Source organism: Phyllostomus hastatus, unplaced genomic scaffold (assembly GCF_019186645.2).
Source record: "Phyllostomus hastatus isolate PE091 unplaced genomic scaffold, TTU_PhHast_1.1 phas_contig_649, whole genome shotgun sequence".
Lineage (NCBI taxonomy): Eukaryota > Metazoa > Chordata > Mammalia > Chiroptera > Phyllostomidae > Phyllostomus > Phyllostomus hastatus.
In genome coordinates, this window is record NW_025333931.1 from 5665 (window position 1) to 32052 (window position 26388).

The 26388-nt window shown below is 45.6% G+C and overlaps 1 pseudogene; it reads left to right on the forward strand.

The window, feature by feature from the left end:
• Positions 1-26388, forward strand: LOC123825744 (annotated as a pseudogene).

Sequence of the window (26388 nt, forward strand, 5' to 3'; positions counted from 1 at the left end):
ATGCCCAAGAGCAAAATTCGCAAGCTGACAAGAAGGATGGAGAGGATGTCGCTGACGACACAGCCTCGGATCAGGAGGCCGAAGAAGAAGCTGCGCCGGCTGGCGCTGTTACTTAGCCTTATCTGGCTCTTGAGGCTGTCGGTGAGCGCGGAGGTGTATTGGGCTTTCGTCCCGAACCCCCCTGTCATGCACCCAGTCACTTGGGAAGACAACGAGTTCATTCCAGTTTATGTCAACAACACCCAGGTACTGGGCACCCCTTCCGTCGGACACGTGATACCAGTGAGTGCGATGGTCAATTATTCAGGCATATCTACGACGCAGCCGCTTTGCTTTTCCACCTCTCTGGAAAACTGTACTCTTATCCAGAGGTATGAGGACTGGGACAGTGACTTTAGTAATGGGACTCACTGGGGTGTTGATATGCTGTATTTGAAACGCAACAATACCTCCGCCACGATTGGCATAGGAACTCCCCCCTGCCGACATTCCAACTTGCAGAAGTCGGACCCCGTCGCCCAGCCAATGGGGACCGGCCTGGAGGATTTGCCATCTCAATCAAACAGTTTGCGACCAAGGGGTTTGTGACTGGAGTGACTTTCGCAACGGCTCGTTGCGGCCTCAAAATCTTCTCTACGGAATTTGGACCAAAAACAATAGAACCTATCAGACTATGTTGTGGAAAGCTGTGGCCTCTCTTCAGTATATTACCGTAGCAAAGAGAGCGGTCCAGTGGATGCACATAGGAGCTCAGGACGCCATCTCTTGGTCTGGAAATCAGAAGAATGTTTCTGTGATAGCTTGTGTGCCCCGACCCTTTCGCAGTTCATCGCTGGAGACTTGCAGGTCTCTCATAATACTGTATATAACCTAACCTGTGATCAGTGCTATCTAACTAACTGCCTTAATTTATCTATGAATGTTAGTTCATTTGCTGTATTGAAACAACCTTCTTTTGCCTTTGTACCTGTTAACCTTTCCACCCCTTGGTATGAGGACCCTGGTTTTGCTATCATCCAAAAGGTTAATGACTTAATGTTGGCCCGCACAAAACGGTTCATAGGAACGCTCATTGCAGGAATATCTGCCTTAATTGCCCTTATAGCTACGGCCGCCACCGCCGCCATAGCACTAACAGAAGAGGTTCAGACCGCGGACTTCGTTAACGAGCTAGCTCGCAATGTGTCTGTTGCATTCCAGACCCAAGAGGAATGGGATCGAAAAATAGAGCAGAAGTTGAATGCTCTGTATGATACCGTAAGGGTTGTCGGAGAAGAACTGAACTCTCTCGAGGTCCGCTCCTCTCTAAAATGTCACTTCCAATACTCACATATTTGTGTTACCCCGTTTCCTTACAATTCTTCTCGATTCCCTTGGGATAAGGTGCGGAATCACCTGACGGGAATCTGGCATGATTGTAACACTTCTTTGGACCTCGCCGCCTTACACAAAGAGATACAGGATCTAGTCAATGCCCCCCCCCCATTGGACGTCGACATTGCCCGAGATGCCGAAAAATTCTTTAACACTTTAGCCGGTTATTTTTCCCTCCATTCACCAACTCTTGTACAATTGGCTAGGAACCGGAGTCGTTGTCCTTATCTTACTGCTTTGTCTTCCGTGCATTTTGCGATATCTACTTGGGCATATCCAAAGTCTATACCTCGATTTAAAAAAGACAAAGATTGGATTATAAAAGACATGAGGTACCTATTGCCTTGTCCTAAACAAAAAAAGGGGGAGATGTGGGGGAACCAAGCCCCCCAGGAAGGGGTCAAGAGTTAGGGTCCTGCATTGTGAGAATGATGCTTGGGCCTGTTCCTTGGCCTCGGGGAGGTGACCTGACTAGCCTGTTACATCTCCCCTACCCCCGGCCTTGTTTGTTATCGGATTGTTCCCAAGAGAAGGACGGGGAGGTGCCGGCCACTTGAGGCTGTGCGTCGTGTCCTTGGAGTTAATCTAAACCAGGATGTTTGTCATGTCTCGGGATGTTCTGTACATGACCTGAAGGGGTTTGTAAACTTTCTTGAACAAAGACTCTCATTGCGTAGCAAGCATTCTATTTTTCAGAACATCTCACTATATAATGACAGGAGTTTTCAATAAACTTGCCTTTTGCCACCAGAGCATCTGGCCGCTCTCTCTTTTCAGTCCGTCACTGCGCGTCTCGAACCCACTGCCTCGCTGGCCGCGGCAGGTGAGTTTAAAAAAGATGAACTGATGAGTTTTAGCAAATTGAACGAGGGGATCACTAGGGTAGTGATTATCAAGATTCCCTGTAAAGGAGGATAATGCTATAGCCCACTCATCAGAAGTTTGTATAAGCCAGTTTGTTTGGTCATGTGAGTAGGGAGTAATTATTGAATCAGGGTCTTTACCAAATAGTTGGCGGCTGGTGGATCGCCCCCTTAATAATTAGAGTGGCAAGAAGGGAGGGATAAGTAAGTAATACTCGTGAGGGAGAGGCTGGTAGGTGGACCCAAAGAAGGGGATGGCCATTTTTTTGTAAGATTTGTGGTCTTTGACTGCCAGAAAACTCCAGTTGGTGTATGGGCTGTAGGGAGTAATATGAATACTAGAGGCAGATTATAGGAAATCTGTTGAGAGCTTTGTCATTGTATGGCTTTGTTGATAATGGTCAAGGAATGCTCCGCCTCGGGGGTTAAGGCTCGTGGAGACAAAGGATCTGAGTTTCCTTTCAGAATGTTATTGAGTGGGAGGAGTGCTTCTGTGGGCAGCTTTAAGTATGGCCGGAGCCATTGAATGTCTCCAAGAAGTTTTTGAAAATCATTGAGTGTTTTTAAATTATCAGTTCTGAGGGATATGCGGGGGGGTAAGTACTTGTTGATGACATAATTCAAACCCTAGATAGGAATACGGATCAGATGTTTGTACCTTATCAGGGGCAATTTGTAATCCTTGGTTAGCAAGACATGTGATCATATGGGCGTGACAGGCTTTAGCAGTATCTCCGTCAGGGCAGGCTAGAAGGATATCGTCCATATAATGGAGGATATAGGCCTGGGGCCATTGCTTTCTGACTGGGGCGATGGCAGCTGCAACGAATTTTTGACACAAGGTGGGGCTGTTGGCCATACCTTGTGGTAGTACCTTCCAATGGTAACGAGGCATAGGGCTTTGGAAATTGGTTTGAGGGACACTGAAGGCGAAGTAAGGTCTGTCTTCAGGGTGGAGGGGAATGGTAAAGAAGCAATCTTTTAAATCTATGACAATTTTGTAATAATTGGCAGGAATGGCAACAGGTGACGGGAGACCAGGCTGTAGGGCTCCCATGGGGACCATTATTTTATTGATGGCTCTAAGATCTTGTAGAAGACGCCATTTTCCAGATTTCTTTTTGATGATAAAAATAGGGGTATTCCAAGGGGAATTAGAAGGCTCAATGTGCCCCGCTGCAAGTTGTTCCTGCACTAACGTAATAGCAGCGAGGGTCTTCTCTAGAGTAAGGGGCCATTGATCAACCCATACAGGTTCAGTGGATTTCCATACTATTTTATCTGCATGGGGTGCAGGACTGTCAATGGACGCTAGGGTAAACTTTTGGGTATATCCCAGACCTGTTTTATCAGACTTTGGATTGATGGAGATGGGTTGAGTAATACCTTGATGGTTTTTCCCTAGTCCTTGGCCGGGTACGAATCCTTGATTTAGCATTTGAGTTATAGCAACGTTACTGGGGCTATATAAGACTACTTTCATTTGGGCGAGAATATCTCTCCCCCATAGATTAACGGGCAAGTTAGGTAGTACATATGGGGGTCACGAAGCCCTGGTTTCCTTCATTGTCTTCCCATTTAAGGGTTTTAGAGCTTTGTTGTGGATTGGTAGACTGTCCTATGCCACGCAAATGTGTGGCAGCTATGGTTAGGGGCCAATTTCGAGGCCATTGAGACTCAGAAATAACAGTAGCATCGGCTCCTGTGTCAATAATGCCTGAAAAGGCTTTGCCATTAATTCGGAGTTCGAGTAAGGGACGGCTCTCGGCAACTTGTTGTACCCAATATGCGTCTGAAGAACCGGGGGGGCTTGACCCTCGAAAGGGTTTTTGAAAATTGGAATTAAGATGTTGAAGGGGGAGGATGATTATTTGGGCTAACCTAGTCTCTTTGGGGATGGTAATTAAATCCGAAGTGGTGGAAAGAATAATTTGGATTTGTCCTTCAAAATCATTATCTATAATGCCAGGGAGGACTTGTATCCCTTGTAGGGTGGAACTGACTTGGCCGAAGATAAGCCCAAAAGTATTAGGCGGTAGGGGCCCGAAAACGCCGGTAGGGACTATTAGGGGACTATTGTCTGAAGTTAGTACTGTGTCGGTGGCGGCACAGAGGTCCAATCCTGCGCTGCCTGCTGTGGCCCTCCACAGGTCTGTGACGTAGCGGCGTGATTGATTACCGGGAGGGCAGGGATCTGTGGGTGGAGTGATCGGGGAGTGAACTGTGTAGCCCCGGAGTTCACACCTGGTATGGGGCCCTGGGGCCGGGCCCTGTTGGAGTTTCCCTGCGGCGGGGGAATGGGCTGTCCATAAATGTCTGTCTTAGATCTGCATTCTGAGGACCAGTGAAAACCCTTCTTACAGCGAGGGCATTTCGTGGCAGGGGCTCCTGGACTATTAGTACTAGGCCCTGTTGGGTTTTGGATCTGAATTTGAGTCTGATTTTGGCTCTTCTGGGGGCAGGCTCGGGAAAAATGTCCAGGTTGGTTACAGTTGTAACAAAGGCGATTAGGGGGGCGCGCCGGCTGTGGGGGCATAAAATTTTGTAAGGCGGCACCAATGGCAAGTCCGAAAGCATGGGCAGAGCCGATGCCGGAGCAGAGGCGAACATAGTCAGAGAGCTCTCCTTGCCGATAGGGACGGATGGCATTTTGGCAAGCGGGGTTGGCATTTTCATAAGCTAGATGTTTGACGAAAGCGTTTTCACTTTCGCCCGCGCCAAAGAGCCTCTCAGCTAATTCTTGTAAACGACTTATGAAATCACTGTATGGCTCGTCTGGGCCCTGTCTTATTTTTGCAAGAGAGGTGGTTGCGGTGCCCTTTTGTGGAAGGCGCCTCCATGCTTTAAGACCCGCGGACTGGATCTGGGTTAGAAGTCCGGGGGGAAATTGAGCTTGCTTTTCATTGCTATGATAGGGGGCGGAGCCAAGAAACTTGAGAATGGTCCAATTTTTAGAGGAGGATTTTCGCATATTGCGCTGAACAAACTGTTTAGCGGTGTCTTCATATTCGCTTTTCCAAAGAATAAAGTCACCTCCACTTAGCGCTGCTTTCGCTAGAAAGAACCAATCATTGGGCGTGAGCCAGCGCTCACTAAGATTTTCAATTAGGGCGAGGGAAAAGGGAGCTGTGGGCCCGTAGTGAGTTACAGCAGATTTGACCTTTTCTAATGTTTTAAGGCTAAGTTTCTTGTATGTGTGGGAATAAGTTTGGGGGGCCGCAGTATCTCTTGTACTGGGCTCTGTTTCGTCTATATCAGAAGGGGAGCTGTCAGAGTCCTCGGGGTTGTCGCTATCAGGAAGGGGGGTAGCTGCAGCCGCAGCTGAACTATCTACGTTCTCGGTCCTATCTGGGCGAGTCTGGGATCTAGTAACAGGGAATGCTAAAGTCTCGTGGGGAGGGGGACTGATCGTAAGAACGGAGAGCTCATTGGCAATGGTTTTAATATCTCGGATGAAAGTGAGGGTTTCCTGAAGGAGAGGTCTTGGAAACGGCGTAAACGCGGGGGGAGACGTTGCAGACACCGCATTCACTCCGTTTCCACCGCCCATCCCCGGTGAAATGGCGGACGCGCCATGCGCTGAAGGCAAAATGGCGGTGGCGGGTGCGTGAGAGGTACTATAAGGAGGCGGTTTGAATGGCGGAAGGACCGCCGCCACGAGTGGTGGCCAGTCAGGATTCTTGTAGCGAGCGGCCTCGCCCTCTAATTCTGCCTGTTCAGAGGGGTCTAACTGGTCGCCGGGGTCCTGGGAATTGGGGGGTGGAGCAGAGGAATAGAACTCCTGAAGGGGAGGGTACAGAGAAGGGACTTGAGGGTCTGTATCTATCTGGATGGAGACAGAAGGGCAATTTGAAGGCGCTCGTGAGGGGGGTCGCGAAAGCGAGTCAGCATGAGCGCCGGGGAGGCCGTGAACTGAGGGGGCTTTTGAGGGGGCCGGGGAGTGACTGCGGAGAATTTCTTGCCCTTCTTTACAAAGGCGCTGTATGTCAGGGGAGTTATTGTGGTTTTGAAGGATGTCTGTTATGAGGTTATAATAGTTAAAGGCAGTTTACAGAGATGGTCTCGGGACCAAAAACTTTATAATAGTCGTTGAGACAGTCGCCTACACGGTGCCAAACGCGGGAGTCAATGCTACCCTCCTGAGGAAACCATGGGCAGATTTTAAAAACGAAAGTGAAAAAGGAATTTAAATCTTTTTTACGAACCCGAATCTTCCGCACCTTGAGGGATTCCTTTAATTGACTAACAAATAAATCACGTTGTGAACATGCCTGTCCCATGGTTGGGTCTTACCTTTGAGATGCCGCTGTCGGGAAACGGGGGTCGTCAGGGAATGCCGGCGCGCGGTTGGGCAGTCGCGGTGAGCCGGGCGAGATGCTGCAAGGCAGTCGAAACGCTGCGGTCGAAGGGGACAGCGGTCCGCACGAGCAATCAGCGGGGCCCCACGTTGGGCGCCACTTGCCTCGGCCCGCGAGGCAGTCAACGGGGTCCGCTGAAGTACCTGTAATGGATGAAAAGGGATGGGACAGGAGGCGCGAACGAACGACAGCAAGTCAAAGGATTCTGATCAAGCTGCAAGTTTTATTTTAAAATGGAGGGAGTTATATAGAGGAGGGTAGAGGAAGGCAGATAGGGGAAGTAGCTCTGGTTGGTAGCTTTGGGGCGTGCTCTTAACTGGGATAGGCTAGGGGGAGCATGATAGGCGCATGATCAAGGCACTGATTGGCGTGCCGCCCGTGTGCTCAGGCTAGGCACCTGCAAGGCTTCTGACCGCAAATATCCTGTTATGCAAGCGCAATTTCCATCCTCGGTTGCATCAACCTGCTTCAGGCTCATCCCAGCCCCCAACAATGAGTAAAGCTTGGAGAAAGTCTGGAGGGACATTGGAGGTTTTCTGGATGAGGCTTGCACCTTCAGGGTCCTTTGGCAGTGGTAACAGTGAAAAGTGTTCCATAGTGTCCATGGTACCAGCCTTTACATTAGGGGTGCCAAACTCATTTTCACCTGGGGCCACATCAGCCTCGTGGTGTCGTTCAAAGGGCGAAAGGTAATTTTAGGACTGTATAAACATACCTACTCCTTAAGGAAGGTGAATGAGCTCGGCACCACCGCTGGGTGGAAACAAGGTGTCCAGCCAGTTAAAACAAGGTGGGGGGCCAGAATCGGCCTGTGGACCTTGTGTTTGCCACCTGTGGTTTATATCATTCAAATCATTTACCTCCCTGTCCACCGAATGTGTTTTGGTGTGGTTGCTCAACACCACCGAACACATTCTGGACCAGCTTTTCAGGAGGCGGGCACTGGCCATCCCCTCAGCTCAAGATAAGTCTGCCGACATCCAGTTTGTGTCCTGGCAATATTCCCTCATCTCTGTGAGACTCCATTTTTATCTCTGAAAAGTGGGTGGTAGAAAATAAACCTGGCATACTTTTAGAAGGGTTAAGTGAACCAGCGATTGCAGGGTTTCTCTTGGTTTTTCATCCTGCCGAATGTACGCTCCACTGGCGGTGGTTGTTCAATTTTATGAATTTCCACCTCCCATAGAAATCACTGCCCTTTTCCTTACTGCCCTGTGGCCATTCTGCATATAAAAAAACACATGGACAATAACTTTCAAAGAGTTTGTTATGCCATTTATGTGGTCCTGACTTGTGTTTTATGGTTGGCCAGAATTGACAACTGCAGGCAGGGAAAATCCCAAGGCTCACTCAGACATTTGGGATGATTTTGAATGAAGTCTAGTCATTCCACAATGTGTGTGATACACAGGCTACATGCAGGCACATTCTGCGACAACTGGCAGTGTACAGTGCAGAGAAAAGCTGTTAACTTCAGTTTTATGAAGACAGCACGTCAGTCAGAAATATATTACTTGCATTCTGGGAACCGACCTGACTGGTTTCAGATGCTGTAACCACCCCCTCACCCCCCCATGACTTAGGCTGGGTGAGCCACCTTGGGACCATAAGCCACTGAGGAGACAAAGCTTACCTCCCTGGAAGGAGTGCCACTTCTGCTCCTTTTCCTTCATCCACAACTGGCCCCCAATGCTTGCTCAGTTCCCAATCACAGGTAAGACTGCCCAAAGGGGGGAATGACCTAAGCCAGGCATGATCATGTGGGAGGCCCCCAAGGAAGGACTTGGGGGGCTACAGGAAAAGGGAGTGATGGATCCTCACCCCTCTCCTTTGATGTAGCCTGAGTCCTCATTCTGTCTACAAGAAGTCTCCAGTTCCTTGGCTGCCTACTTGCCCTGCCTGACTTAAGCCTGAAACAATTACAGCGGGTGGTGCAGCCCTGTGCTGGCAAGGACAGGTTCCCCAGGCAATCAGGCCTAAGAAAGAATATGCAAAATCCTGTGAAACCTGTTTTGTTAAGAGTTTTCTCAATTAAATGGTAAGGGTGCAAGCAAGAAGTGAGTTTGTTCCTTCAAGTTTTATAGTTCTTTAGCTATCTGACCCTGACTCAAAATAGGCCCTCAGAGTTCTTTGTTATCTATTGTTTGATCCTTACTGCCCGACAGAGATTACTGAGCTTTAGCTGTATTGTTGTGCAAATCAACCCAATAAAAGCCCATTGAGGAAGAGGTTCTTGGCCCTTCTCCTTAGAGAGATGGGCCAGCTTTCCTCTCCAAGCAGATCAGGTGTTGCTAGACTTATTCTCAACAGTGGCAGCTGCGGAGGTGGGGGGTGCTCTGCGGGCGGAGCCCCCCAACACTTGCGGTTGGATTTTTGTATGTCACTTATGGCATTTTCATATCCTTTGGTGCATCTCGTGGCATATTTCAATGCTTACTAGAAGGCAGGATCACAGGACCACATAGAAACTAGAGTAATTTTTTCTGTGCTGAAGAGAACCTCATGCTTCTGGAGAAATTAGTTTGGTTTCCAGAGCCTTTGTTTGTGGGTGAGAAATTTCTGGCAGAATCCTGGATTTCTTCTATTTGTCTCTTAAGTTGTAGCTTCTCCTGCTTTTTCTCATGCCAGGTGCTGGCCCCCCTCTGTTGCCTGCTCCTTTTACCTTCAGTCTCATTGTTTTGTGCCACAAAGGGGACATGTGGCCACACTCCGGAATGTCCAGCTCCACTCAGTCACTTGTATGAAACCTGGTGAGAAACCCTGGAGAGAAAGTTTATTACTTTTTCCAAGTTTATCTCCACTCTCTTTCCATTTTTTGTTATACTTATGTATGATATGAAAAGCTAAAAAGGTACATTGTTCGAAGTTTAAATTTTAGAACTATTAGAGATACTTGGTGTCACTTTAAAATAGGAAACTTACCATTTTGTTTTTTTCACCATAAATAACTATTTCAAAAAGGCTTGTCTCAGCAGGTCTTTTGAATATTAAAATGTGGAATGAAATGTTTAAAGAACGGCAACTTTAATTTATAATACTATGTATTAATGAATTAATAAAAATTATGTCCTTAGCTGGTACATTAACATACGTGGACCTGATAGATATTTATAAACCATTTTACCAGCAATTTACTATGTGAATAACTGTGCAAGTTACGTTGCCTAAATAAATACTTCAAAACACCTGGAAAGTGACTTTTAATATAGTATGTTTTCTCTTGCATTTTCTGACAATTAGTGACATTGAGCATCTTTTGATATGTCTATGAACCATTTCTATGTCCTCTTTAGAGAAGTGTCCACTCAGGTCCTTTCTCCATTTTTTAAATGGATACCTTGTTTTCTGGTATTAAATTTTATCATTTCCATATAAGTTTTGGATATTAAATGTTTATAAGGCATATGAGCAAATTTCATTATATCTATCTTTCTACCAATTTGATATATCATGGGCCAATGTGCACAGTCACTTCATTGACACTCAGCCACTGGGGAATGGGGGATAAAGCATTAGCGAGAGCAAGGCTGGCTGACCTCTCTTCTTCCCCAGAGACTTTTATCACCTTTCACCAAAGCCTCTGGGAATCTCTTATGTACCTGCCTCTTCCTAACCTTGCCTGGATTCTCTGCCCAGACAGGATGAGAGCATGGGCACACACCTGCCATCTGGCCTATAACTCCGTCCATAGCTGTATGTTGTGCAGGAAGTGATCCCAGGAACAGAACATGTGAGGGGAGGATCAGAGCACAGTGCTGGGGAAGAGTTTTAAGAATTCAGAAGAATGTGGCCCTAGGACCTGCTCACAGTTGTTTCCCCCTAAGTGACTGTGACAATGCCCTCTTCCACTCTGTCCACTCTTTCAAAGTCCATGAGAGGGGTGTGGTGTAGGGGGATGAAGATGGGAGTTGGTCACCCCTGGTCTAGGAAGACTAGGCCACAGGCCATATGCTTTATTTTTCTTGTTGAGTAGCTTTAAGCAAGTCACTTACTTCTAAAACTATTTCAATTTTTATATATTTACTGATTTTGAAGAGATAAGTAAAGAAAAATAGAAAATACAGGGTCAGATTAATTTGTTTTTCTCCTCATTTAGACATTCATTGGTCAATTCTTGCATATGCCTTACACCTGGACCTCAGGTCAAACCTGTCACATTGGCACACAGGGACAATGCTCTTACAAACTGTGCTATCCAGCCAAGCCTCAACGCATTGATTTTTAAGTTTCATGACACAGTTCATTATTTACCTTTGCCACATTTCAAACACACATACTCCCCTCCCTTCCCATTTGTTGCTGGTTTTCAGGTAAGTAGTGCTGAAGTCCACAACCAAATGACATTGTACCAATCTTCTGCACACTCACCCTCCTCTTGTCTTTGGGCTTTTTTTGTGGTACGTGGAGAGAGACAGGTTTCTCTTAAACTTTGATGTGGGAAGGTTGATCATTCATTGTTTGTATGGCTTAAGGACTTTGTGTTTCAACGTTGGAAAGGTCTCCTTCCTGTTTTGGAAATGAGAGTTTCAGGATGGGGGTAGTTGGGAAGTAAACAGACAACAAAAGAATAAAGGCAAGTAGTAAATGCGGAAGAAAAGAGACCTCACACCCTACGTGGTAGCACTACATGCCACATGCACAGTATCTTTCTTTGAGTTGTACTCTTAAAATCCTGTACGGGTTCTTCGTTGTTGCTTTTCTGCGTTCCACAAGGATTCTTTTTTATTTTAGTATCTCATTTTATGTTGTATTAGAAACATGAAGACTGCAAAGGGCACCTGGAAGAGTGTTTTGTTCAGAAAGATGACAACTTGCGGGCAGATGGAACTGGGAACTTGCTTGAAAGATGGCAGAAGGTCATGGAACAAGAGGGTGAATATGTTGTTGAAATAGTTTTTGGTGAAAATGAAAAATGTTTCTTTTATTTTTCCCTGCAAACTAAGTGAACCCAACATTTTGGCCAATCCAATACATTTAAATTTTTTTTAAATAAAAGATAGGTGGAGGAGGGAGACGGTGGCGTGGCAGGAGGGGGCAGATTCTACTTTCCCCTACACACAGGGGAAAAACCTAGCTGATGTATGGAGGAACAGAGCAAACAGCCAACAGTACCCCAGCATATATGAAAATAGGAGACCAACAATTGTAGCAGACATTGGAAAACCAGATGGTAAGAAGAGTGCTTCAGAACAATAAGGTCCCCCAGACCAGCTCGGGGACCAGGGCGGCTACAGTCCCAGGTCCAGTACCTGCCAGGTCTGCCACAGGGTTCTTGGGAGACAGGTGGGTCAACTGCTCCCTCCCCAGCCAAACAAGGTTTGAGCAACACCAGGAGAGACCTGGTTGCTTGAAGTCCCAGAGAGGGGAATAAGGACTAAGTGGCAAACACACAGGGGCTGTGAGCACCCACAGAGTCGTTGGATGCATGTTGGGGAGAGTTAAGAGTCACATGGTAAGGGGCTCTGAGTCCGATAGTGCCTGGTCTGGCTGGAGAATTGGGCTGTGCAAGAGGCCAGCCTGCTGTACCAAGCAGCAGGCTTGAGTAGGAGGAATTTCTCAAAAAGAAAAAGTGAAAAAACAGACCCTGTTGGGGAATTCTCCTGCAGCCATCTCTCCGGCCTCCTCCCCACCCAGCCAGGCAGTGCTTCTGTAGTGGTGTGGGAAGCCCCGCACACCCCCATGGCACTGGGAAGGCTGGGCGCCCAAGCCCTTGGGGCTGGAGGCAGCCTGGCCGAGTGGGCATGTCAGCACCTCAGGAAGAGTGCACTCTGCAGAAGGCCCTAGCCCACAGTGGTAATCTCCAGGAGAGTGGGCTCTGAGGAAGGCCTGGATCCCACACCCAAGGCCCCGTGGAGTGGCGAGAGGCTAGCACTGGGGGGAGTGTGTGGCTGGCCCTGCGGAGAGTGTGCACAAAGCTGAGTGAGCGCAGATTGGGAAGGGAGAAAATCCTCTCAGCCTGCTGCAGCCAGCAGCAACAGAAAAACCAGTGTGGCCAGTTTGAAACCAGCAAGAGGTTTTTTATGTGTGTTTAAGTAATTATTTATTTTTTAATTTTTATTATTTTTATCTCTGAATTCCTTTTTCATCTCTCTCTCTCCTTCCTACTTGTTTTATGCCTTCCTCCTTTCTTTCCAATCTTATCTTGTCTTCCTTCCTTCATCTGCTTCTTTTTTTTAAAACACCCACAAGTGAAAGCAAAAAACTTGGATCTGTGAAAACACCAGAGTTGGACCCAAAGAGGGGGCATCTCAACAGCTGAGAAGGTAAGACATATTTCACTTTGCTATTACAGAGAACCTGCAAGTTACTGCATATTTGTATTACTATTTTTATAATTACTTTTACACCTTTTATTTTAATAGTATTTGTGTGTTCCTCTTCTTTCTGTTTAATCTTCTTTGCTTGCTTGGTTATATTGTATCATTTTACAGGTTGCCCCTGATTTCTCTTTCATAGTGTATTGCTAATTTACTGCCCTTCACTTCACTTGTGTTCCATTAGCACCCTTCTCAAGGTCCTATACTGCCTATTTTTGTTATCTACATCACATAGATTGTGTCATATGATTCTTGCTTTGATATTATTGTACGTAATAACTGTTTCATACAATTGTAAACACTACACAATACTCCTCCCAGGTCTTAGCCCACTTCACGGTTTCCTGAAGTCTATTACTGTAGTGGTTCACTCTATTCTCTCACACACTACATCTATTTACTATGCTTTACTCTCACCTTACCTCAGAATCTGACCTCCCACAACCTCACTGGCTTCTAGATCCCACTCACAAACGTTCCCTCCCAACACGAGTCTTATCTTCTTTCCATCCTTCCTAAAAACTGGCTAGTTGGGTGGAATATCATGGTTAACATGATATATAGCCAAAGGATCTTCTATCTCTTCTGTACTGGCTCCTACTGTAAATATCATAGAATACCCTCTTACTGTCTTAAACCATTTTGCCTTCCCCCTCCCACTGATCACAGAGAAGAGTAGGTGGAAGCTGTGAATGCCAGGGTACCCACTGGAGGAGGAAACTCAACAACTAAGGAACCACCAACAGGTAACATCAGAGGATTGTGAAGGAGGGAGTGGAAGCCACACTAACCTCAATCCAGGAAATACAACTAAATAGTGGAGAAATTACCGAGAACAAACAGCTCAATAAGAGCAAGAGAGAATCCCCAAAACCTTGGGCACACAGAAGTAGCTTCTACATAACCTGCCCTCACTAGAACAATAAAATACAAGAGATGGTGGACAGACTGACCCTCAGTTAACCAGCTGGGGGGAAGGACCCACCAATGAAAGACCCAGCAACAATCAAAACAAAGACAAACACAGAGCCAACTTCAATGACAGCCCAAGACCAGTGAATTTGGGGCATCAAGGAGACTGCACCACTGAATCTCACAGGTATTTTACCACAGAAGTTCACACCGTAAACCCAAGGAGCCACAACAGATCAATTTAAGAAGCTGAAGCTAACAAGAAGAGTCTCACAAGCAATGGGAAGACAAAGAAACAATCCCCAAATGAAAGGAAAGGAGGAAGCCTCAGAAAGAATGCTAAATGAAATAGAGGCAACTGAACTATCAGATATTGAGTTCAAAGCAATGGCTACAAGGAAGCTCAATGAGCTCACAGAGAATTACCAGAAACTACAGGGAAACTACAATGAACTCACTCCAAACTATATCAACATGGAAAAGGGAACAGGAACTATCAACAAGGGTCAAGAGGTACTGAAGAATACAATTTCTGAACTGAAGAACATAGTAGAAGGAATCAAAAGGAGGCTCGATGAACCAAAAGATCAGATCAGTGAGCTCGAGGACAAAGTAGAAAAAAAAAAAAAACCAGAAAGATCAAGAAAAGGAAAAGAGGCTCAGAAAGAATGAAGAGGGATTAAGAGAAATGCAAGACAATATGAAACATAATAATATCCATATAATAGGGATACCAGAAGGAGAAGAGGAGCGAGGGATAGAAAGCCTGTTTGAAAAAGTAATGATGTAAAACGTCCCTAGTATGATAAAAGAAAAAGTGACACAAATCCAGGAAACACAGAGTCCCAATCAAGAGGAACCTAAAGAGGGCCACTTCAAGGCACACCATAATTAGAATGGCAAAATTCCCAAAGAGAGAGTCTTAAAGGCAGCAAGGGAGAAACAGGAAGTAACATACAAGGGAGCCCTGATAAGGTTAGCAGCTGACTTCACCATGGAAACCCTCCAAGCCAGAAAAGAATGGCAAGAAATATTCCAAGTAATGAGAACCAGAGGCCTGCAGCCAAGGCTATTTTACCCAGCAATGCTCCAATCAAGAGAGAAAGCCAAATAAGGAGCTTCTCATACACACAAAAAAAGTCTAAAAGAATACAGCTCCACCAAACCAGCTCTGCAAGATGCTAAATTGACTGCTTTAAGGAAAGGAAGGAAGGAAGGAAGGAAGGAAGGGAGGGAGGGAGGCAGGGAGGGAGGGTAGGGGGTAGGGGGAGGGAGGAAGAGGAACACAGGTACGAAAATGATCATGAATCAGTACCTATCAATAATAACCTTAAACATAAATTGGTTAAGTGCTCCAGTCAAAAGATATAGTATAGCTGAATGGGTAAGAAAGCATGATCCACACATATGCTGCCTACAAGAGACCCACCTCAGCAAAAAAGACCTACACAGACTGAAAGTGAAGGGTTGGAAACAAATTTTCCAAACAGACGGAAGGAAAAAAAGCTGGGGTAGCAATACTCATATCAGACAAAAGTGTCTTCCAAAAAGGGTCTAAAGAGAGACCCAGAGGTCACTACATAATACTCAAGGGAAGAATCCACCAAGAAGACTTAAACATTGTAAATATATATGCACCCAATATAAGAGCACCCAAATACATAAAGAAAACCTTAGAGGACTTCAAGAAACATATTGACAGCAACACAATTATAGTAGGGGGTTTTAACACCCCACTGTCCAAAATGGACAGATCTTCAAATCAAAATATCAACAAAGATATTGTGGCATTGAACAATGCCCTAGATGAAATGGACTTAACTGATATATATAGAGCCAGAGCCCTCCATCCCAAAGAACCTAAATACACATTCTTTTCAAATGCACATGGAATATTCTCAAAGCTGGACCACATGATAGGACACAAAACAAGCCTCAACAAATTCAAGAAAATTGAAATCATACCAGGCATTTTCTCTACCCACAAGGAACTGAAACTAGAAACCAACCCCAAGGGGAAAAAAAAAACCCAACTACTCAAAATCATGGAGATTGAATAGCATGCTATTAAACAATGAACAGGTCAAGAATGAAATTAGGGAAGAAATCAAAAAGTTTCTGGAAACAAATGAAAATGAACTCACAACGACCCAGAACTTATGGGACACAGCAAAGGCAGTCCTGAGAGGGAAGTTCACAGCGATACAGGGATACCCAAAAAAGATAGAAACATTTCAAATAAACAACCTAACCCTATGCCTACAAGAACTCGAGGAACAACAACAAAGACAGCCCAGGGCAAGTAGAAGGGAGGAAGTAACCAAGACTAGAGCAGAATTAAATGACATACAGTCTAAAAGCACAATTCTAAGGATCAACGAATCCAGGAGCTGATTCTTTGAAAAGATAAACAAAATCAACAAGCCTGTAAGCAGGCTCATCAAGCAAAAAAGAGAGAGGACCCAAATAAACACAATCAGAAATGAAAGAGGAGAGATTACAACTGACACCACAGAAATACAAAGGATTGCAAGAAATTACTATGAAGAACTGTATGGCAAGAAATTTGAAAACCTAGGTGAAATGGACAAATTTCTAGAAAAATATAATGTTCCAAAACTCAATGAAGAAGAAGCAGAAAGCCTGAACATACCAATAACAGCTGATGAAATTGAAGTGGTAATCAAAAAACTCCCCACACACAAAAGCCCTGGAACCACACAGTTTCACAGGAGAATTCTACAAAGCATTTAAGGAAGAGCTAACCCCTATCCTTCACAGACTATTCCAAAATATCCAAAACGATGGAAAACTCCCAAACTCTTTTTATGAAGCCAGCATCATCCTAATCCCAAAACGAGATAAAGACACAACAAAGAAAGAAAACTTCAGGCCAATACCAGTGAAGAACATAGGCACTAAAAACCTCAACACAATATTGGCAAACTCCATCCAACAATACATTAAAAACATCATACACCATGACCAAGTGGGATTCATCCCAGGGATCCGAACATGGTAAAATATTCACAAATCAATACACGTAATACATCACATAAACAAAAGCAAGAACAAAAATCATATGATCATACCAATAGATGAGGAAAAAGCATTTGATAAGGTACAGTGGCCATGTATGATAAAAACACTCAGCAAAGTGGAAATAGAGGGAGCATTCCTCAACATAATAAAGGCCACATAGGAGAGACCTACAGCCAACATCATACTCAATGGGAAAAAACTAAAATCTTTTCCACTAAGATCAGGAACAAGACAAGGTTGTTCAATTTCACCACTTCTATTCCGTATAGTATTGGAAGTTTTAGCCACAGAGTTCAGACAAAAAAAGGAAATAAAAGGCATCCAAATCGGAAAGGAGGAAACAAAACTGTCACTGTTTGCAGATGACATGATACTGTACATAGAAAATCTTATGGACTCTGCCAAAAAACTGCTCAACCTAATAAATGAATTTGGGAGAACAGTGAAATACAAAGTCAATACCTGAAAATCAAAGACACTTTTGTATCCCAACAATGAAACAGCAAAGCCTAAATCAAGAAAAAAAAATCCCATTTGATATAGCAAAAAGAAAAATAAAATATGTAGGAATAAACCTAACCAAGGAGGTAACAGACCTGTATCAGAAAGCTATACTACACTGAAGAAACAATTCAAAGAAGAAACAAACAAGTGGAAACATATACCGTGTTCATGGATTGGAAGAATTAACATCATCAAAATGTCCATACTACCCAAAGCAATTTACACATTCAATGCAATACCTATTAAAGTACCAATGGCATATTTCACAGACATAGAACAAACATTTCAAAAATTTATGTGGAACCATAAATGACCCCAAAGAGCTGCTGCATTTTGAGAAAGAAGAGCAAAGTAGAAGGGATCACAATACGTGACACCAAACTGTATTATAAAGCCACTGTAATCAAAACAGACTGATACCTGGCATAAAAACAATGGACCAATGAAACAGAACAGAGAGCCCAGAAAGAAACCCAAGTATCTACAGTCAGTTAATATTCAACAAATGGGGCAGCAACATAAAATGGAATAAAAATAGCCTCTTCAACAAATGGTGTTGGGAGAACTGGACAGCTACATGCAAAAAAAAAAAAAATGAAACTCAAGCACCAACTTACACCATACACAAAAATAAATTCAAGGTGGATAAAAGATTTTAATATAACCATGATAAAGTCCTAGAGGAGAACATAGGCAGGAAAATCTCAGATGTTTCACACAGCAACATTTTCACTGATATGTCCCCTAGAGCAAGGGACATAATGGAAAGAAAAAACAAATGGGATCTCATCAAAATAAAAAGCTTCTGCACAGCTAAAGAAAGCAGTATTAAAATAAAAAGAGAACCAACTATATGGGAAAACATATTTGCCAATGATACCTCAGACAAGGGTTTCATCTACAAAATATACAAATAACTCACATGACTCCACTCTAAGAAGACAAGCAATCCAATTAAAAAATGGGCAAAGGACTTGAACAGACACTTCTCCAAGGAGGACATACAGAGCATCCAGACACACATGAAAAGATGCTCAGTATCACTATCAGAGAGATGCAAATTAAAACCACAATGAGATACCACCTCACACCCATCAGAATGGTCATCATAAACAAAGCAACAAACAACAAGTGTTGGAGAGGTTGTGGAGAAAAGGGACCCTAGGGCACTCACTGTTGGTGGGATTGCAGACTGATACGACCACTATAGAAAACAGTATGGAATTTCCTCAGAAAACTTAAAATGGATCTGCCTTTTGAACCAGCAATTCCACTGCTGGGATTATATCCTAAGGACCCTGAAACACCAATCTAAAAGGGCCCATGCACCTCAATGTTCATACTAGCACAATTTACAATAGCCAAGTGCTGGAAGCAACCTAGGTGCCCACCAGTGAATGAATGGATCAAAAAACTATGGTACCTTTACACAGTGGAATTCTTTGCAGCAGAAAAAAAAGAAGGTGCTCCTACCTCAGGGAGCCTTATGTGCAGGCTTCTCCAGACCCCAGGGGTCCCTCCTAGCCCTTCCCTGGAAAAGCGCGTATCCTGGTGCCCCCACAGGCCTGCCCTGCGGATGTGGCCCCTCAGACACTGCGCTGGCCCTGCTGAGCCTGAGGGGGTTCCCCAGGGCACCCACCTGGGGGGGGCGGGTCTGCAGGCAGCACTGCCCCAGCCCTTCCAGCCCCTCCTCCCACAAGGCCCGTTACCCTCTCCAGGCGCCCTGCCACCGGGGAGAAAGGCGTTCGGCCCTCTCAGCTCCTCCTCCTTCCGCATGCGCTTCGGACTCCGGGCTGGGACACCATGAACCCCCACGGGGGCCACAGGAGCGCCCTGAGGGAGAAGCGGGGCGAACAGGGAGGATGCCTCAGGTGAGCTCAGGGGTCGGCGGGGAGCATTGGGACAGGGCTGGGGACAGAGCTGCGCAGACACCCGGCCCTCGGGGAGGCCCTCGCTGGGGAGACCCTGGCTGTGCGAGTGCGGAGCGCTGGTGGGAGAGACTGGACTCCGGGGGGCAGGGCCGGTCAGGGACGTGGGAGGAGGCCCAGCGTGGGAGCAGGCCCCCGGGACACACCCCAGAGGAACATCCACTTAGGGACTCAGATCTCGACTGAGACAGGGGCTCGGCCCTTGTGGCACAGAGACCACCGAGGCCCTGCCCGCTCCCTGCACCCGGGGGCAGGGAAGGCCTGCCGCTGTTCTCACTCGCATCACTGAGTTACTGGTGTTTCCACTCTCCTCTCCAGGCCGAAGAAGCTTTGAAAGACTCTTCCCTCTACTTCTCCAGGGAAGAGGGGGCAGAGATGGAAGACTGGGAGAGAGGCTGGTACCAGAGCATGAAGAGGAACTTGGACGTGTAGTACCCAGGCGCTGGGCAGGAGGAGCCTGGTGACCAGGCAGGCTGCTGGGCTGGCTCGGGCTCAGGCGGCTCCCACCCCCTGCAGCTCCCTGGGGCATGGACACCGGTCAGAGGGGGATTTGCTCCTTCGTGTCAGAGCGGGGCTGGCGCTGACAGTGCACAGCACACAGCAACTCATTTTACTCTCCCATCCCATCGGAGCCAGTCCCACGGGCTTCCTGGGGCTTGTTGCTCCTCCACACTCTGCCTTCAGGACAGAGGTTTTGTCTCTTTCCAGGTCTCAGGGCCCCTCGACCAGCTTTCCTGTGTCACCGCCGCAGGTAGGCCACTGAGCTCCAGGAGGGGGACCATGATGACTCTGATGAAGAACGGGCTCCGAGGCAGCTACGTGAGGGGCAGGAGGAGGCAGAGTTGCCCTCCGGACTCGGACCTGGTTTAGGTCAGGCTGCCTCTCAGGACATAACCAGGGAACAGGGTTTGCCTGTCCAGTGATCAAGCAAGAGGCACAACAGTGTATCATACAGTGAGGGGCTATTCCCGTAAACCTGCAAGTGTGCAACATAATCATATATATATTTATAGGTACATTAATAAGCAGTAAATGTGTAAGAACATACAAGTGAATAAGAAGTAACTAATTCAGAAGAGTTGTCAGCACAACAGAGGGAGGCAGGTCTGGCTGGTGAGGAGTGTCCCCACACCTGGCTGTGCGATGTCCTGCATGGAGACGGACGGGGAGCAGTGTTAACCGTGGTGATGACGGGAGTGGGGGAGGGCCAGGGTCGGGAGGGGATGATCACGTATGGTTTCCTGATGTCGGCCCCATGTTCTGTCCAGTATCGTGAGTGTTCGGAGGGTGGGGCTGGTCCACTTTCATGGGTCTGGGGTTGAAACACAGCTGAAGTCAAGACCTGATCTTCAACTTGACTGGAATTCTGTTTCTGTGGTCAGCAGACTGTGGATGCTGACCAGAGTCTAATAACTAAGGAAGGGCGTGGGTGGCCAGTATCTGCCCAGGGGGGAGGATACCAGAGAAAGGAGGCCGGGTGGTCCTGGTGCCCTCAGCTAGGACAAGGCCAGTGTGAATGAAGACAACAGGTTGGAGAAAGGGTTATGTTGAAGACATGGAGTTTCTGTGCAGTTACTTTTATTACATTTTTGTCAGGAGAGGCCAATGTATTTTTTAATAAATGTAATAGATGTTTTATGAACATAGGAGGAAGCATAGATGACACTGTGTAATTTTTGTTATCATTCCAATGAAATCAGTGGATGGCCCCAATGGAACCATAGGCCTTAATGATACCTCAGCAAACATTTTCCAGTCACCCTGGGATTGTTCTTGGACTACTCTCATTCAGAATTGAGTCCCTAATAAGAATCTCCAGATTTTGGAAACATTTACCAATCAAAATGCTGGTTTCTCGTCATCTTTCAGTGAAACCTTCTTGGGTGGCCTTCAGAAAGGAACAGAGTAAACACCAGAAGGTGAGTATTCCCCAAATCTGGGGAATGTTCTGTTGAGAAGAACATTTTCTTCATGGATAGAAATGCAGGTAAGAGTAGGAAACTGCAGAAAGTATCCTAGGAACTGCCGCCTTCCTTTCCTGGTCTCTTCAACACACTGCCCAACATTATCATCCTCCTTTTAAGATTTTATTTATCCATTTTTTAGAGAGAGGGGAATGGAGGGAGAAAGAGTGGGAGAGAAACATGAATAGGTTGCCTCTCACACACCCCCCATGTGGGGGACCTGCTCCACAACCCAGGCATGTGCCCTGACCAGGAATGGAACTGGTGACCTTTCAGTCTGCAGGCCACTGCTCAGTCCACTGAGCCACACCAGCCAGGGCTCATCATCATCTTAATGGTTAACAACTACAGCAACAATAGTAACTATCATTTGTCTCATTCTCAAAATGTTTCAGACTTTAAGAGTTCTATGTGAATAAACTCACATAAACATTACAACAATCTGATGAGGTACGGACTAGAACTGTCACCATTTATGATGAGGGAAGTGAGCTTTCAGACATACAGAAATGTCTGACTAGATGTCTAACATCACAGTATCAGTGGTAGTGCAATCTAACCCATAGTTGCTTCTCTAAACCACTTACAAACTCATTAAAACTTTCATAGTTTTTCCCTGGCCAGTGTGACTCGGTTGGGTGTCATATTATAAAGCAAAAGATCACTGGTATGATTCCTTGTCAGGGCACATGCCTGGGTTGTGGGCCAGGTTCCCGGTTCGTGTGTGTGTGTGTGTGAGAGGCGACTAATCAAGGTTTCTCTCTCACATTGATATTTCTCTTCCTCTCTTTCTCCCACTCTTCCCCTCTCTCAAAAAAATAAACAAAATCTGTTTCAAAATTAAAAAATGAAATGTTCATAGTTTTCTAAAGTTTACATTCTTGTATCCATATGTCATTACATCGTTCACCTGACTGACGGTTTCAACCAAAGTTCTCCGCTATGCTGAAGTGAGAGATACACTGAGACCCTCTGATTAAGGAAAACGTACAATGTATAGGCAGTTGGTACAGTGGATGGCCCCAGCTGAAGAAGAATGTAAAATCCCTGGATCAGAGCCTCCCACTCTAATCAAAGAGCATCTCCCACCCCTGAGGAGCTTCAGGTTTCATGATTGAAAAACAACAAATAATAAAATGACTTGAGGTGTTCATAAAGGTTATACACTATTCAACAGAATCTCATCTGTCTGGAGCTCATTTCAAATGCCATGTCTTATAGGGTGAAGTAACTGCTTCTTTCTCTCAGTTCCAATGAGGCCACTCTCATCCTGTTAGAATCATTTGTTCAGGCTGCCTAACTCTGTGTTGTGAGCTCTTTGAGGGCATGGTTCATGCCTGAGACTTCTTGGGGGTCACAGGCCCAGATCAGGGCCCCTGAGGGCCCCCAAATGTTTGCTGAATGAATGACTTCACAATTACAAGTTAAACTAGAAGATGATCGATGAACACTGAAGGTAATTTCTGTGAGATTTTAAATATGGAGAGAGCTGAGGGGAAAATTGATCGCAGGACTGTAATCTCACATTCATACCATATTACACAATTCACAGAACACTTTGGTCAACAATATTTAATTGCACGTTCACGGTAACATTAAACACTAGCATGTTATATCTATCAGCAGACTGAAGACAACTAAGTACTGGTACAGCCTTACCCTTCACTCTCAACCTTATAGAGACAGTTGAAAGAAACCAGCCATAAAGTGTGAGTTCTAATCTTGGATTCATTACCCACATTGGCCCTATCCCCTCTAATATTCATACTCCCTAGGTATCTCTAAGGATCAAAGTATTAAAGACATGAATATAAAATGCGTCAGAAGACTTAAAACATTAAATACAGGTTATCTTTTAATATGTGACTCTTGTATTGAAGGCAGCATCCAGGATGCCATTAAGCAATGAATACAGTTTGAGGGAACTGGCAGGAACAGCAAACTTGATGACTGCAAGTGACTCAGAGCATGCCCAGAAACCAGTGTCCCCTCCTGGAGAAGCACGTGCCTTTGGAAAGCACACTAAACGAAAATCAGGAAAGAAAACATAATTTGGAAATGTTAGTTCCTCTAAGTCCTACAAAAGGTCTGATAAGTATGACCTAGGTCTGTGTGGCAGACTTTGCATGGGCCTGGATTTAAGCTGGGCTAACCTGAGACTGAAGTTAGCACTGCAGCTTTGGGCAAATCCTATACATTCTCTGAGCTCCTGAATGCTAATGTATAAAGTGAAGATAAGGAAACATCACTCATAACATTGTTTGAAAACTTTACATTGAATTTAAAACAGGTGACACATGCAACTTTTCCAATAAATCCATCTGTGATCATGACAACCACACTTTATTGGTGTTGTGTGCCCGGGCCTTTACTCAATGCCTAACACATGTGCACTCCATTAATATTTTATGAATGACTAAAGATTATCAAGTTAAAGCTGGTAATGGGAGGATCTAGAAATTAAAATTGAATCAGTCATCTGTAGTTAGTGTGGAGTCTTAGTCTTCTGAACCAATAGTTAACAGTAAAATACCAGAGTATGCAAAAGGACAGGTAATAATGTGGTGGGAGGAGATTGTGTGTTATATGACAAAATGGGAACTAACACTCCAGACCCCACCAACCTCGCTCACCTGCCCTTCAACTCAGAACTCAGGAGAAAGGAGATTGATGTGAAGATGTACAGCCCACAAGAAAGAAAGGTCTGTGTGTACCAAGAAGTCACCAAGGCCCAGGATGATGACTACCTTTGTAAGTGACCCTCACTGAGAAACATGTTAAGATACAATAATTTCATCTAGTCCTTTGGTCTCCAAATCATTCCTTTCCTCTAGTGACATAGACTACAGGATTCAGTCTCAATGATGTCAGTGCCGACTCCCTCTGAAGCTCTTTGCGTCCAGGAACATGCATTATACCTTCCCTAACCCCTGTTGCTCTCACCTCCAGATTGTGAGAAGTGTCAGAACTTCTTCATCGACAGCTGTGCTGTGCATGGACCCCCTACATTTGTAAAGGACAGTGCAGTGGACAAGGGACATCCCCACCACTCAGCCCTCACCCTGCCACCGGGTTGAGAATCAGGCCATCTGGCATCCCTGAGGATGGGCTTGGAATGTGGAATGAGGGAGCTGATCTCCCAGTGGGTCTGCACTTTGGCCCTTATGAAGGACACATCACAGAAGATGGAGAGGCAGCCAAGAGCAGATACTCCTGGCTGGTGAGAACTGTTTACCTCTTCCACTGCCCTCTGCCTTCCCACACTCCTTCTGAGGCTTGAAGGGACCTCATCTCCTATATTCTAGACATGGAGGGGACAATATGGTTAGCCCTGTGTACTGACTGGACTTTACATGAAAACACAGCTCCTTTTCAGGATCACAAGATAAGTGAGAGCAAAGTGGTACAGACACAAAAGAGTGGCTCCTCCTTTGTGGGGCTCCCACTCTGACTGGGCAGACAGACTCGGATGTGTAGATGATGACTAAGAAAAATATCATGTGGTCACAACTGGCAGTTGAATCCCCATGCAGGCTGAAAGAGCTTTGATGACAGTAGAGTAAAATAATTCTTCTCACTATTACCTCCCCACCAAAAAAATAAAAGGTCTTGAACTTCTTTTCTGAAACAGATCACCAAAGGGAGAAACTGCTATGAGTATGTGGGTGGAAAGGACAGATCCTGGGCCAACTGGATGAGGTGAGGTCAGCAGGACTCTGGGTGCCAGAGGGGACTCTCATCCCCCACAAGCCCATATATCTTTCTCTGTCATCATGCCTCCCTCAGTGCTCTCCCTTAGTCCTTTTTCCCTCTTTTTCTCCATACAGTGTTCTTTCATTTCAGGGGACATTTAGAAAAAAGTATAACATATGTTCTCAAAGTATAAAGCTCTCTGCTAGACACAACTTGGACACTCGAAAGGACCTTCAAGAGCCTAGATTCACCAGGGACACTGGATTACACTTTAATTTATCCAATGAACATTAAGGAAGCACTTACTATATTCCAATCTAGGTGAAGGAATATACTACTTAAACAGATCATACAACCCATGTCTTTATGGAGGACTTCTCACAGACAGACATAAAACAATTGCTTTTAGAAACATTTAACTATCATTTCCAAGAAGTTCTCAGTGTCAAGATACCACAAAGCAAGGGTGGCCTAAACCTGTGAGGGCAGCAAACCATCCCAGCCTCACTTCTAACTAGAGCTGGGCTCTGAGGTCTGCAGAGGAACGGTCATGGGCCCCTTTCCTGAGAGGGGCTCTCTTTTATCAGGGATAACAGAATGTGAATCAACTACTATTGTTCTGTTTTATTGTACTAAGACAAAAGGACCTCCGATTTTCTATGGTAACCTTGTGCAGGCAAGCAAATGGTACCCTAAATAAAGTGCAGGGGGTTGGGACAAAGGCCTCTCAAGAGAAAACAGACGTGGGCTGAGTACTGGATAATTACTGAGCTAATTTAGAAGCAGAGCCCTAGATCAAGCACCAGGTTCTGTGGTGTGAGACTCGATTTAGAGTTTGAAGAAGCCAGAGATCACTGGATATTATGGCCAATCAGGGTGCAGGTTAAGTCTAGAACTGGGTTTTAGAAAATGGTATTAGGCAGGATGAACACTGCAAGCAGGACTTGGAGATAGGAATTCACATGACATGCTGACAGACACTCAGACACTGAACACAGATTCCCCAGGAGCATGAGGGGCAGTGGACAACACCAGAGCCTGAGGGGCCTGAAGAATCAGTGAGGAGCTGGACGTGGATGTAACAGGTAGTGGGACCGCATCACTGTGGTTTTCTTTCCCTTACTCTGCCCCAATCCCAGGTATGTGAACTGTGCCGGGGATGATAAAGAGCAGAACCTGGTGGCCTTTCAATACCACAGGCAGATTTTCTACCGAACCTGCCGGGTCATCAGGCCGGGCTGTGAGCTGCTGGTCTGGTGTGGGGATGAGTATGGCCAGGAGCTCGGCAGCAAGTAGGGCAGCAAGTGGAAGAGAGAGCGCGAGGCCCGGGCAGGTGGGAACCACTGTTCTTCAAAATAGAAAGAAAACAGAATTCTCCATAGAAATATTCACGACCCAACTCTTTAAGTAGAGTAAAATCCACTCTAGAGTCA